Source organism: Pinus tabuliformis, chromosome 9, assembly GCF_031772625.1.
Source record: "Pinus tabuliformis cultivar Carrire ecotype Pingquan chromosome 9, CPIR1, whole genome shotgun sequence".
In the NCBI taxonomy this organism is placed as follows: Eukaryota; Viridiplantae; Streptophyta; class Pinopsida; order Pinales; family Pinaceae; genus Pinus; species Pinus tabuliformis.
In genome coordinates, this window is record NC_142307.1 from 482,832,216 (window position 1) to 482,849,036 (window position 16,821).

A 16,821-nucleotide genomic window follows, 5' to 3' on the forward strand; every position below is an offset into this window, starting at 1 on the left:
ATAAAAAGGTGAAGGAAAATGTGATTCAAAATATAAATTGTGTTCTAAAAACAATTAGAAGATCTAGAAAGAAAAATGAAGTAGCTGCACGTAGAGCAATACAAATGGCAGTGATTTCATCAAGTAATATAGAAAATCGTTTGGTAAAATCTATGGCAAAATATTAGGGACCTCACGAAAAACATTGCACAAACATAGGAAATTTCGATTGCAAATAGATGTAAATGATGAGCTTGCTTGTTGGGCAGTTATTTGTAGGCAACCATACAAAGATAGACTTGGAGAAGATGTTAAAAAATATATATATGAATATCGAATGAAAAAATTCACATGTTTCACCAAAAGAAAGGGATGTGATGCGACAAAGAATAACATAGAATTAATATGAAGAACATGCAAAAATATCTTGGACACCACTTAGATAGAGTTGTCTAATAAATTCATAGAAGAGAACCATGGAATTAATTTCTTAATCAGTACTTTTGTGCAACAAAAACCATGGTATGTTAAACCTATTACTGTACATGACACTTTTTGTTGTCGTTATCATGTGGAATTTCAATTATATTATGATACCTTCCTTAATTTTGGTAAAACATTTTGAAAAAATTCACCTCCTCTTCCACTATCCATGGTTTCATATCCGAAATTCTATGTGCAAGAGAAAGTCATGAATTAATTTACTAAAAGAAATGTGTTGGTGGTAAAAGATGTGATCATTGTGGAAATATGACTTTATTTCACGACAAATAGTCTATTGATATAAACGATTAATCATTGTCTAACCTAAAAGTGAAATGGAAGAGATATGAATATATCCATACATCGATTAGTTCAAATAATAGTACAAGTGCTAAAAGGATTGGTTTATAAGAATAAGAAATTCATGGGATAGAATTTTTGAATAAATTTGAGACATAAATTTATAATTACACCAAGCATTCAAATAGAGCTCGATGGCAAGACTTGCAATTCAAAAAATCCCGTGAAATTTTCCCACGAGAGACCATTTTGTCAATAGTTTATTTTGTAGAGAATTACACATTTTTTGCACAAGGTGAAATACATAGTGAATATTATCGTTTTGACCAAGTCTATATGCTTGTCCATATTGTATATAGACATGATGAAAAAAATGTTGATGATATAGAAAGCACTAGTGAGAATCAACATGTTATTAAATAATATCACTTTTATATCAGTGATGATCGTACACATGATACACATTTTGTACAACATTGTTTTGATAAGATTTATGACTCATTGAAAGGTCATGGAATAAAATTCAATGAACATTGGATATGGTCAGATGGATGCGTAGGTTAATTCAAATATTCATGATCATTCTTTGGGTGTGTCATCTTCATAAGAAAACCCACATTAAATATTGTTGGAATTTGTTTGAGACTGGTCATGGAAAAGGAGAACATGATGGTGCAGGGGCATGTATAAAATGAGCACTTCGAAGATATCAAATGGACCACTCTGCAAATAGACTTGTCTCAGTTGGACAAGTTGTTCAATGGTGCAATGTTGCACTAAGCCATCAGACTAACCCATCAAGGGAGGTATAAAGGTATGTACATATATACAAATTAACTTGTATATAGTTTTAATATATGCCAATTTTCTAATTTTAAACATTTACAAATTATATAGTTTAAAAAATATGAGGATGATTATCTTTAGTATATAAATTACATTTTAAATAACATATTTAAATTTTTGTTTGAATTTACTATAGGTTTTTTTGGCATATTGGAGTCGAAGATTTAGATATATCAATTACATATGAAGTTGAAATAGTAAAAGGGACTCGGAAATTGCATTCAATTAAAACAAAGGATTATCGAAATGCATTTGCATTTGATAAAATAAAATATTCTTGCTTTTGTCTTGTTTGCATAGATGACACACAATCCAATGATGTTTGTGAAAACAATATGTATGTAAAACTTTGGCATCATACAAAACTAAATACAAAGGGAAAAATGTCAATTGCAAGCTTCGAAGAGATGGAATCAAAGGAGACTATAGTATCATTTGAAGGTGATCGAGTTTCTGATCTTGTTAGAGAAGGTAACATTTCAATTGATTTCAAAAGATATGTGTGTGTGTGTGTGTGATGTTTTTAAAATCAATGCGTATAAGTATCTAGATAATAGCTAAAATATAGAGATCTAGAAATAAATAATAAAATCAAGTCCATATTGATAAAGTTAATTTCATGTTAATTATGATATGAATTTACACATATTTTATTGTGTAGGATATGCTTTTACTGTAGTTGCACCCATTAACAACATAGAAAATGTCAAGTATTATTTGATGCAGTGCACTGAACGAAAGATGAAGTTATTGGAAGACTATGATGATAACGATTTTATATATGAAAGAGGGTCTATTATACTGAAAGGTTATTTTTTCCAAGAAACTCACCAAACTGAGAGTAATGTTTACTTTCAAGACTATCAACCCAATGTCATAAGTTGTCAATATAGTCACTTGGTGTGTGCAATGCGCATAAAGTTGATAGAAGTTCAATTAAAAAAACAATTGAAATTTAAAAATTGGAAAATGTTAAAAGATGACCACGAACGGATCATTGAAGATGGTATTCCATTAGAATTTTTTTAATTGAATTGGCCAACAATTTCTTTTACTTGGATTCATCTTTGAAAACTTAGAGTTCAAGTACATTTTTAGCATTTATTTTTATGCACTCTTAAGTTGTACATTCTTAAGAATGTGATGATGTGAAAGTGATACTCATTGGGTCTTGTATTGAGTTACAAAGTTATATGTATACTTCCGGTTATGTAGACCTATATTGAGGATTTATTGCTATGTTAATTTGTGATTGTGGCTAGTTGAGCCGAGCACTGTTTCTACTATGTTAATTTATGATTATGGTTGGTTGAGCTGAGCGTTGTTGCTACTATGTTAATTTGTGATTGTGGTTGGTTGAGTCACTAAGAATTATTTACTAACATTATAGGAATTATTGAATGAAAAATGTACCAATTAAATGGAAATTTAATTTAATTTCTACATATTCAAGAATTTAAATTATATGTAAAACCTTTAAAATCATCAAACCATGCATGCATCGTGCAAATTGGGGGCCATGTTTTATAATGCAATTTTATATAACTTATTTTTGTGCATTCAAACAACTATATATTAAAAGTTATGTATCAACTGACATCCATAGTAGCCTTTCCATACATGAATGCATAATGTACATACCGTATTTTATAATGCAATTTTAAGTTATCATTATTTTATACATCTACACTAAATTATAAGATTCATTTAAATTCAAAATGTAGACATCACATTTTATAATTTGCAATTTTAATAGACTCATTTTAAATAACTCAAGACAAAACAACTTTAAACAAAATCTACGAATCATCTACTAACATTATATAAATGATTGAATGCAAAATGTACCAAATAAATGAAAATATGCAAAACCTTTAAAAGCATCAAACGATGCATGCATCATGAAAATTGTGGGCCATGTTTTATAATGTATTTTTATCTAACTTATGTTTTTGCATTCAAACAACTTTATATTAAAAGTTAACGATTAACCAACATCCATAGTAACCTTTCTATACATGAATGCAAAATGTACATGCCATATTTTATAATGTAATTTTAAGTTATAATTCTTTTAAACATCTACACCGAATTATAAGATTCATTCAAATGCAAAATGTAGACCTCACATTTTGTAATTTGCAATTTTAATAGATTCATTTCAAATAACTTGACAAAACAACTTTAAACAAAACCTAAGAATCATCTACTAACATTAAATGAATGATTGAATATAAAATGTACCAACTAAATGCAATTTTACTTTCATTGCTACATATTCATGAACATAAATATGTAAAACCAGGTTTTAAGCATCAAACTATACATCATGCAAATTGTACTGTGAAAAATGTACATAAACTCCAAAATTAGCATGTATTAAATCATAATTAAGAGTTCAAGATTTAAAATATGTCCAAAATTTATATCATTATAAAATTAAATATATAATAAAAAGTTTTTAAATATTAAGATGCATCAATTCATAATAAAAAGTTTTACTTTAAATATGTCCAAAATTTATATCATGATAAAAGTAAAAATAACATTAAAAGACTTTCAAATAAAAAGTTACATCAACTTAGAGAATCTCACATAAATATATTATCTATCAACCTCCTCGTGGTCTCATCTAAATCATGGGTGCCTTGCACAACATGTGTAATTGGATATATACATAATATTATGTACTTTAAAATTAAATTTTAATGTTTTAAAATCAAATTTTAATGTTTTAAAATCAAAATCAAATGTAATCAATAAAACAAATTTGTAAAATGTTTCAAATTCCATGCAATACCTCATGGTCTTCCCCCTCCATTGTGCCCTTTTGGTGTTCGTTGCGCCCTCCTGGATGCCTTGTACAATACATGTACATGTATATATTAAAAAGTTTAATTTGCACATGAAAATGTATAAACTCGCAATATTAAAAAAATTGTTACATGAATTTTTAAAATTATTTAGATGATCCTATCCCCATTGTCAACTCCATCGCTAAAGTCCTCGGAGAACGGAAATCATCTCCACAAACCTAAAATTCCAAAATTTCAAAACTGTAAGATAAATCTATCTCATTTTTAATGAAACTTGCACTTTAATCTACAACAAAACATAAGTGAAATATTCAATACTTGTGGCAGATCTCCTAATAGGGAGGAAGAGGATGATGCTATGTCCAAAACATTGGTCAGAATGAGAATATGTTAACATTTAATTTTATATACATATTTATTTCTTTTAAAAATGTGTCCTCACAATATACCGATATAATAAAAGTAGAATAATAACTGTATCAACATGAACTCTTAAAAAAACTAACATCTCTCAAAATATCTTCATTGGAACCTAAACCTAAGACTGTGAAATTAGCAATTTTGTTTTTCAACAAATGAGTTAACTGAAAATGGTGAACATATGATACATTTGTGTTAGATTATATTTGAAAAAATTAAAAAAATGTATGTGAATCGACATTAACACATACATTACAAATTACATTAAAATATCCACCCTCTAACCATTAACGCATACCGATCCCACACCCTCTTCTTCATGAACAATTAGGTCTTGCCACCATTACGACAAGTCTTTGCATATGCTTTAAGCTCCTCAGTATTCATATTATCTATCTCCTTGTCTGTTTTATATACAAAATTAGCACGTGCATTAACTCATTCTCTTTGATGATTTAGATCGCTATCAATTCTGGTCAATGCACTATGTATGTTGTCTATAATGGCATCCCTTCGTTCTTGACCAATTCAAGAAGTGGAATCCATCTTTGACCACAAAGTTACCAGACAAAGAGGTTGGTATACAAAAGGTGGCTAAGGGCGAGGAAATTTAGTATCACATAGTGTGCCCTTACAATCATATAACCGACCTTTCCCAGTACCATAATATGCAGATGGAATGTCATTATAATCAGGTTTCATACCCAAAAATAATTCTGCATAAAATAATTTTGCAAAATAAATTGGAATATGGTCATTCCATGACAGTTTTCCATACGCTGCAAGGAACACTTCATACAAATGGTTGGCTATACTAGGGTGCTTGAAATATTGCACTTTGAGAATCTTTCTTTTTGGCCCTTATTTGAAATTAAACATAGATTTTGCATTTTCTTTTGTAACCCTTTTACTGACCCTGACCCATTTATCTAGACCCATCACTTCTTCCTTTATACGCCTCATCATATCTATAAATGAATTTGTGGTTGGCCCAAGCTTCTCGTAAATACCAAGAAATGAGCTTAGAGAGTGCACAACTATTTTTAAGATTTCTCTACTCTTTGTAGGGAGCTCCAAACTCCCAAGATATTTCCTCAATTTAGAATAATGACTTTTGCACTTTTGTAATGTGCATTGTTGGAGGTTTGTCTCCCAAGGAAGCTCATCTATCAGATGGATAAGTGGTAGTTGGTGTCTAGCCTTCTTCTTGAACTATCTGGCTTCGCTTACGTCTACTTGGACCAACATTTTCACCCTCTGGATCAATATATAAAATTACATAAATATAAAAACATGTGAACAAATGTATTCATACATGTATGCAAGATAGATAGGTACATGCATATGTATATACAATACATTTATGTTGGGTGCAGGAATTCCTGTCAAGCAGACTCCTTCAATAGTTAATTGTCAACCCGGGGGTTTCGTAAACATAGAGACGAAGCACAAGAAATGCTAGAAGTAATATGAACTTTTACAAACTCTATTCCTACTTCCTTAATTTCAATCTTGTTGAATAAAAATGAAAATATCACCCGACAATTTACACCAAAGATCTTCTAGTGCTAGAATTTGAAAGAAAGTACTTTTGTAGGAAAACAAATGAAAGAAATTCTCAAAATCGCTTGCAACAATAATTGAAAATGTAAATCTATGTTTATCTTCAATATAGTTGTGTTCCAAATTAATAATTGGACACTTGAAGATATCTGTCTCCTTTTAGATCTTCCTCCTTGTACTAAGTTATTATTCCTCTACTTCTATAATGTGCTTGCACTAGTACCAGAACAAAGTTTAAGTGCTAAGACTATATTTTACAACTGTACTGAAGATTTATGTATTTATGTAGGAACTCTAAGCCTCAAGGTTAGAGCCCTCTGTTCTTGTATCAAGAGATCGATTCCTATACTGGGACAGAGGTTCCTGCATCAAGCTTTCCAATCCTTCTTTCGAGAACTTAAAGAATGTGTTAAATAAGAAAAATAACTTGCAAAGGTGAACATAACTTTTATAGTAAATTCCTCAAACCAAAAGGTGCTTCAACTAATCTTTACATGTCTAAAACAAGAATTAATTCCAAAGTCAAAGCACACTTTTAATTAAGGATCTTCTGCATGTAATCTAAGAGATCATTTAAATCTGACAACATACTTCAATATTGTAATAGCTATCGACACTATTGATTTGCACGCATAACCTTTTAGACCCAAAAAGATTTCCTTTAAGAATTATTACACATGAATCAAATCTTTCCCAAATAGCATAAAGTACAGGCACATACCAGTGTGTGTCACAACAATGTTTTGTTTCAGAAGTGTATTTAATTCAAAATATCAAAAGAACTTAAGAATGGAAATCACGCTTTTAAGAATCGCATTAAGACTTAATAAAAATCACACTCTTCAGGATTGCATTAAGACTTATCAAATAAAAACAAAAGACCATTACTATAATGAATCAGAAGAATCAATATGCGATATTGCAAACGCACTGGTGCAGGAATGCATGCTTGCATGATCCAAGCAGAAAATGAGATTAGACTTCAAAGAAGGAAATCATAAGATTAAACTTCAATCGAACTCACACACCACAGATTTGTCACACTATAATGAAATAAGATTTAAACCTTGCAGAAAGATAAAAGAAACATCTACTTACATAATCCAGGTGGCTCTAGACACATGTAGAAGTCTAGAGGATTCAGGAAGGGTAAAAGCAAAGTGTTTGGATTATGCTTGAACCAAGTTCATGTAAAACATCTCGTCATCGTGATCATGGTGGTGTGAATGGTTCGTCAATCCGAGTCTGGATGAGGAAGATAGAGGCAATCAAAGTTTTGGTTGACTTTTGCTGACTGGGCAGGTTAATGGAGACACAATTTAGAATTTTTTTGGTAGATGGAATCTAGCAAGATTCTAGGCAAAATTGTCGCCTTGTTTAAATGACTCCTTCGGTCCAAATTCCGAATTTTCGAAAATGGGCATATTGTTTTAATAACAAAAAGAAAATATAAAAAAAGAGGGGTGGCTGGCCACCAACCCTGCCACCCCAAACCTTAACAATATAATGTATTAATGGAGGGGCAGGCCACTTCCCCTTGGCCCCTCCCCCCATACTCGGAACTGTCGGCACATAAAATTAGGTGGTGGGCTGGCCCTTGGGGCACGAACCCAACCACACCCCTTTAATGAAACCGCCATGCTATAACGAGACCACCGTTAAGGTGAGGTGGGTGGGCCGCCCAAGGTAGGCCCAACCCGACCTTCCTTCCATTTTAAACTTTGGTTATGTAAGAAAAGGGAGGGGGCGGGGTTTGACCGCCCGACCTCCTCCGTAACAAATAGATCTGCAACCACTGCGCCAACCAACCCCATGTGGGAATATCTTCCTAGAAACTTATATAAAACCTCATTTGCATAGTGCGCCCAGGGAGCATGGAGGAACTAGGAGTGGGCACAAAAATCGAGGCGATATTTTTTAATTAATTTTTTAATGAAGGTGGAACCATGAAGGAGCAAAATTTCCAAGAGGGTGAAATTTTTGCATTGTCCAAATTGGACAAAATTTATGTCGATCTTACACCTCTCGGCGACACGAAGCTAGTGGCATAGTCATTTTCCTGATCTGAGCAGCCGATTTGCAGAGGACCGGGAAGAGGGAAGCTTTAAGGAATCCAGGGGGAAATCTAAAAGATTCCTTGAGCCCTAGATTTCCACTTTCTCAGAATTCAGAAATTTGACAGTCAATTTTTCACTATTCAATGCCACAAATATGATGGTGTGTTCATATTTTACATTTGCTCATTTCATTTTTCAGCCACTTTTCTAAATGGTGCAGGTGTCAACATTCATGTGCGAGCAGTCATTCCATGCGATTGATGCTGTGAGATTGATGGTATGGCCAACTTCAGTAGTTTGACATCCTCTTTTTCAGATGGCCCCTGGATCTAAGGTATATGCAGTATGTTCATGTACTTCTTTTTGCTATGCGATGCATTGTGTTGCACATATCCCTATTTGATGTTTGATGTGGGATCTTTCTTCTTACTTATTTCCATGGTTCCTGCTTGATGTGATGCGGAATCATCTGTATGATGTCCTCGTTGTCATGATTCATCATGTTTTGTTCGACATCCCTTTGTCGTCATGTTTATGGGATACTCATGTTATCGCCATGTATGTTTGCATTGAGATCCCTTTTTATGCCATGTTGGCAGGATGATCATCATGCATGAGTTTTATGTCATACTGATAGGAGTCTTTTTGACTGCGAGTTCCTGTAGCGGAACATCTTGTGGAGCCACTTCTGCGTGAGGGCATTTTCCTTATATGATAGCAACATCACCTCTTATGTACATCATGACTATTGACAACACTTAATGTAGCAGCCTACACCATCTTGACACCAGGGCCCGGAGACGTAGTCCCTCCTAGACGAACTCCATTATTAATGGCTTATGTTCTCATGTGTTGATGATTGTCATGTTCCTCTTCTTTAAAACATGTAGATGTATTCATCTATGTTATTTTAAAAAGAAATTTAACACATTACGAAAATAAAAGGTCTTGGAAGGGTGCTTTGTCACACTCGGCCCTAGATCAAGTGGTATCAGAGCGGTCTTTGCATGGATGTGAATTGCAAGCGTGAACAATGGAACATGCAGTGATAGAGGATGAAAAACTGATGTACGAGACCGTGCTCAAAATTTCCAAAAGGGTGGAAATAATGTATGAAACTCTACAGAAAGAGACAGAGGAAAAGGAGCGATTGCAAGTTCAGTTGCAAGCCACAGAAGAGGCCTTGGAAGAACTGAAGCACAACAACCTAAGCCTTCAAACAGATAATGCTGAATTGAAGATGCTTCTACATGAAGAGAAAGAGGAAAAGAAAATTTTTCTACAACAACTGCAAGAAAAGGATGAGGCCTTGGAAAAGCTGCAGCATGACCCATGTGAGGTAAAAAGTAGTTCTCTAAATTCATGTATGTGTCCTGATGATGATTTTGCTTTTTTTTAAAATCATACCACAGGAATTGGCTCCAAAGTATTGAAGAGAATGAGGTATGAAGGAAAAGACTTGGGCGTTAATGGCCAAGGCATTGTCAACCCCATCAAAGTAGAAGAATTACCCCATCAGACAAGACTTGGGTATGTTATAAAAGAAGTTGGGGAATGCGTCGAGATAGGTAGTGAGCCACCAACAACAGATGATGGGAAGCCCTCATCAGTTCTTTCCACATCGACAGAGGAGGTAAAAGATGTTGAATTCCTTTCGGTTTTGTCTTCACAAAGTATGATTTCTGTTGGAGATGTGGAGATTCCAATTACAGGGACAAACATGAGGCTCCTTACAAGGATGAGGCACGAGGAGGAAGCAAAACTTGGTGTTAATAACCAAGGCATAACTCAACCTTTGGAGGTTGTGCATAAACATCGATTTGCAGGCTTGAGATACACCAAGGGAGAATGCTCGAAGGTGTCAGATTCTTTCGAGACATTGTCGAAATCGTCAAGGAAAGAGAATGATGGGAACACATCCCCATCATCCCATGGTAGTTTCCATTGTAAGGAAAGAGATGAGGCAAGCTCTCATCACCATATTTACACCAGAGACAACAAGGAAAGGTATAACCAGTTTCGATTTTCGAATGTTCATTTCGGTTATAATCATGATGTTAGAGATGAACATAGAACATGGAATAGAAAAACATGTACCTTTTGTGGATTGCATAACCATATATTTTCTAAGTGTTGGAAAAGAATGGCAACACATGAAAGGATGAGGCATGAAAGACCATCTCAAAAATAGGTAAAGAAACATGTTAATTAGCTCTGGAGGAAGAAGACCTATTGCAGTCATTGTGACAAAAGTGGCCATCAAAGAGCTACATGTTGGAGGCTCCATCCAGAGCAACACCTTAAAGATAAAGTGTTGTTGCATGAACCTGATGAAGCAGTTGTTCGACAAGCAAAAACGCCACAAGGAGGTGCCCCATTCACATTGATAAGTGAAAAATGGTTTCTAGATATGTTACCTTGTCACGGTCATGCCTTTAAATCATTTATTGCATTTTAAAGTGTAAAAGTGATGATGTGTTTTCCATTGCTTGTTCCGCAATAATGATGTCTGGTCTTATTTTGAGTTGCATTTTAAACTTTGAAAATGATGTCGTGTTTCCATCACTTGTCAAAACAAAATAGTGTCTGGCCTTATCTTTGTAAATCATGTGTTGTAGTGATGATGTGTTTTCTATCACTTGTTGAATCAATAGTGATAAGTTGGCCTTGTTTTCGTAGCTAGGGTATTGTTTCTGTTTCGATGTAAACTTGACCAGTGAGTATGTGGTATAAACTTGTGGCAAGTGTGGGATGCTTGGGTCATTAGTTGGTCATGAAGTTCAAGCATGTAATTTTCAAAACAATGTACTAAAAGTTGCTAAGGTGGCAGGTGTCGGCTCATCGCTTAAGGCTCTAAAGAACAAAGGTGAACGAGATGGAAGCGAGACCTTTCAGGACGCTTATGATGTAGAGAAGGTACAGAGAAGTTGTAGATTATTTTTCATGCTTTTGGAGGACCAAAAGCTCCTCAGTGGGGAGGATTGATCCAGGTGGCTCCAGACACATGCAGAAGTCTAGGAGGACTCAAGAAGGGTTAAAAATCAAAGTGTTTATATTATCCTCAAACTAAATTCATGTTAAATATCTCGTCATTGTGATTGCGGTGGTGTGAACGGTTCGTAAATCCGAGTTCGGATGAGGAAGATAGAGGCAGACAAAGTTTTGGTTGACTTTTGCTGACTGGGCAGGTTAATGGAGACACAATTTAGAATTTTTCCGGCGGACGGAATCCGACCAACTCTGGCTAGATTCCTGGCGAAATTGCTGCCTCATTTAAATGACTCCTTTGGTCCAAATTTTGAAATTTTGAAAATTGGCATATTGTTTTAATAACAAATATATATATATATATATATATATATATATGGAAGGGTGGGCCACTACTCCCGGCCCCTCCCCCCATACTCGGAACCATCAACACATAAAATCAGGTGGTGGGCCGTCCCTTGGGGCACGGACCCAAGCACATGCCTTTAATGAAACTGCCACGCTATAAGGGGACCACCGTTGGAGTGAATGTGAGGTGGGTGGGCCACCCAAGGTGGGCCCAACCTGACCTCCCTTCCATTTTTAACTTTGGTTATGTAAAAGAAGGGAGGGGGCGGGGTTTGACCACTCGACCTCCTCTGTAACAAATAGATCCGTAGCCACTGCGTCAACCAATCCCAAGTGGGAATATCTGCCTAGAAACTTATATAAAAACTCATTTGCATAGTGCGCCCAGGAAGCATGGAGGAACCAGGAGTGGGCACGAAAATCAAGGCGATATTTTTTAATTAATTTTTTTAATGCAGGTGGAACCATGAAGGAGCAAAATTTCCAGAGGTGAAATTTTTGTAGTGCCCAAATTGGACAAAATTTATTTCGATCTTACACCTCTCGACGACACGAACCTGATGGAACAATCAGTGTCTTGATCTAAGCAGCCGATTTACAGAGGAACCAGAGGAGGGAATCTTTAAGGAATCTAGGGGGAAGCTAAAAGATTCCTTGAGCCCTAGATTTACACTTTCTCAGAATTCAAAAATTTGACAGATGATTTTGCACTATTCAATGCCACAAATCTGATGGTGTGTTCATATTTTCCATTTTCTCATTTCATTTTTCAACCACTTTTCTAAGTGGAGTGTAGGTGTCAGCATTCATGTGCAAGTAGTCATTCCATGCGGTTGATGTCGTGAGATTGATGGTACGAACAGCTTCAGAAGTTTGACATCCGCTTCTTTAGATGGCCCCTGGATGTGAGGTATATGCAGTATGTTCATGTACTTCTTTTTGCTATGCGATGCATTGTGCTGCATAGGTCCCTGTTTGATGTGGGATCTTGTTTCTTACTTTTTTTCATGATTCCTGCTTGATGTGATGCGGAATCATCTGCGTGATGTACTTGTTGTCATGATTCGTCATGTTTTGTTAGAGATCCCTTTGTCGTCATGTTGATGGGATACTCATGTTGTTGCCATGTATGTTTGCATTGAGATCCCTTTTTATGCCATGTTGGTGGGATGATCATCATGCATGAGTTTTATGTCATACTGATAGGAGTGCTTTTAACTGAGAGTTCTTGTAGCGGAACATCTCTTGGAACCACTCCTGCGTGAGGGCATTTTCCTTGTATGATAGCGACATCACCTCTTATGTACATCATCACTATTGACAACACTTAATGCAGCGACCTAAACCATCTTAACATCGGGGCCCAGGGACAGTCCCTCTTGGATGAACTCCGTTATCAACAACTTATGTTCTCATGTGTTGATGATTTTCATGTTCCTCTTCTTTACAACATGAAAATGTATTCATTTATGTTCTTTTAAAAATAAAATTTAACACATCATGAAAGTAAAGGTTTCGGAAGGGTCCTTTGTCACACCCAGACCTGGATCATTACCTCACACTTTGCATTAAAAATAATTAACACACCTTAATTGAAAAAGAGAACACAAGGGAGAATGAGTTGGGTTGGCTTTGCCCTAGGAGCTCATTTCCCACTTTAGGAAATGTAAAGACTCAGCTCTTTAATCAACGCATGAACACAAAGTTACAGTGCAAGATTGAGAAAAAATGGCATAGTTCCTTTCTATTAATGATCAACAAATATACATCATGAATTCGAATCCAGCCCAGAACGAGGGCGATATAAGAAAAATTACAAAAGGACAGAATCACAATATCCTTGCTATATCTATCACTCGCTACCATTTTCTATCTGAGTCCTACGTTTTATACATTCATTCCAGTGAGCAGCCATAACCAAATTACAATGAGCATTCCAATCTGAGCCTTTCGGCTATAACAAAATAACAACAACAACTCATGCTAAGCCTTTCAGCTATAACAAAACACTATTCTAGGTATTCAGCCGGTGACCTAATCTCCACCATATCCTTGATTTTCCTCCATGCTCCAAGCCCAACTCGAGTTAATCGTTCTAGAACATGACGTCTGCATGGAGTGGTGAGATGTCACGGTAGTTGAAGATTCGCCAGTGGTGTAGGAATCCTACCTACACTTGACCATGCTAACGAGATAATAAATTCATTGTCCATCAAATACTTCTAGGAAGAGAATTAGTAGTTGCAAAGATTTAAAGGCATGAAATCTACAAAAATGATTAATTAAGCACATTTGTAACCCTTAAACATGAAACATAAAGCTAGTGCAGGAAGGGATACGATTCTTGGACTAGTGCAGGAATAAGGAGTTTGCAAGGTTAAAATAGAGTTATAAGGTTACGTTTTTGAAGGTAAAAAGGGTTAAAGAATGGAGCAATTTAGCTTACCAACATCCTTCTCTCCTTAAGCTATTATGGGTCCTCACACAACCCTTACCTACTGCGAAAAAATGGAAATAGAACGGCCTCCCTTTAATTATGAACTTGTATACTGATCCCTCCTTTCATTATCTTTGCCTTCCTGCTTCAAACCTTTTTAAGTTTCTTGGCGACCATCTTAAGATGCTCATAACACTTTGAAGCCCAATACTTCCATATCTTAACTTGTCGCTTTTTTTCCTTCACCTCCCCTACCAACTTTGTGTGTGCTTGTTTTGGATCTGTATGTTGTTTCTTCATGGCTCGGTTTAACACCTCCAAGCCATAAACATGTTGCTTGAGTTCTTCTATACGACTGTTCAAGCAGAGGGTAGAGTTCTCCATTCTCAATTCCTCGAGCACTGAATCTTCAATAGTCGACTCTAGACATGTGCCATCATTATCAAGATCGAAATTATGCTGGCCACCTCTCAATTCCTACATTGTAATATCGTCAAGGGTTTTGACACCCTAAATATCAATGTTACTAAGGGTCTCAGTGTCCTGCATTTTACCTTATTAGGGGTTTCAGTACCCTACTCCTCAGTGTTATTAAGGGCTTCAATGCCCTGCTCATCTATCTCACCCTAGGTTTCAGTACCCTATTCTTCAAAACCATTGAGGATTTCAGCACCTTGCTCATTCATCGTGCTAGGGGTTTTAGTACCCTACTCATTCATCATGTCACAGGTTTCAGTACCTTGATCTTCAAAATCGTTGGGGGTTTTAGCACCCTGTGCCTTGTCATCCAGCTGACCTTCTGTTGGCTTCTTACTTGTACTCGACATCACCTTTATTTTCTTCATTTTTCCAAGGAGCACTGACAAGAGTGTGTTGTCTTCCTTCTCCACATAGTCTCCATTAAGCACTGTGTGAGATGTTGGCTCAGCAAGAACCGAAAGATTATCTTTACCTAGCGAAGCAGGTGGCGAGTCATCCAATAGTATCAGAGAAGTCAACTGATCGTGAGCCACCCTTCAGGAGGCAGTTCTTCGCCTGGACAATCTCCTGGTCTCAATAGGATGTGGGGTCATCATTTCTGATTTCTCATTTTTGCCTGCACTCCTCTTCTAAGCCGACATCAGTTTTTCTGCACTCTTTTTCTGGGTCAACTTCTCTGCACTTTTCTTTTGAGTTGACTTCTCTACGCTTCGCGCCCAAAACTCCTCCAAGAATTCCTCCCAATTCATACTTCTAGCTTCCAGTTCCTTCTTGACTAAGATTGTAATCAGCCCGTAGTTATATAATCTGCATGCGGCCTGATTGGATTTTCCTTTCTGAACCCCCTTTGCCATATTTTCTAAACTTTTGAGAAAATAATATGGGAAATTGATGAGCTTACTGGACTCAAAGTGTAAGAGTAGTCGTATGTGGTAGGGGAAAGTTAGTGAATAGTGACCTTCGCAAGTAAGGAACTTCTGCAACACATAAAGGAGATCCTTCCACTTCCCTATCATGGTGTTCCACTGGAGACCGTTCTTCTAGTCTACCTTCTGCTTTGGGTTGACCACAAACCAATGCTACAATTTCTTTTCTAACTTTTCCTTCTTGAACCATTGTAGGTTTTAACCCTGTACAGAAATTACCTGCATACGAATTCTTAAGCAAAGAAAATAAACAATGCGAGAGCATAACCCTTAAAACACATATGCACAGAGATTTTTCCCTGGATCCCAAAACCGGGACTACCAGCTTGATTTTTCATTATGTTCCTTTCAATGTTACAATACATATTTATACATGTCGAAGCATCCAATACCATGGACCGAAATCCATCGCGTCCAATACCATGGACCGAAAACCATCGCGTCCAAAAAAACATGTGCAAAAATCATGCACAAAACCATAGGTGGGTCCGCCCAACCTAACATATGGTCCAAAACCAAAATTTTCCGGGGCGCTGCCCTGGACCCCATAAAGTGGGGTTACGGGTGCCCTTCAAACCCCCTATTAACTACGTGGAAAGAATATAACACAACCCAACAATCTCCCACTTGTTGTTTTCTTTCCACAGGGGGCCACAGGAGCGCTTAGTCATTTTTTTTCAGCCCTGAGATTCCCATTGCTTCTCTACACCAAGAGAACTTCTCAGAGCTCATAGATTTTGTCAATGCATCTACAGTATTCTTCAAAGTGTCCACCTTTACTAGCAACACCTTTCTTTCTTCTATCATATCCCTCACAAAGTGATACTGAACATCAATGTGCTTTGTCTTTGAATGATAAGCAGGGTTCTTTGCCAAGAAAATTGCACTTTGGCTGTCACGGTCTATTCTTATAGCTCCCTGTACTAACCCCATACTTGAACACAATCTCTGCAACCAAATTGCTTCCTTGCTTGCATGAGTGGCTGCCATGTATTCTGCCTCTGTAGTTGATAGTGCCACTACAAATTGTTTCTTACTCATCCAACTGATTGCACCTCCAAATAGGTTAAACACATACCCACTTGTAGATCTTCTCTGATCCAGATCTCCAGCCCAGTCTGCATCAACAAAGCCATGAATATCCAACACTCTATCTAATCCTGGTCTTCCTTGGTAGC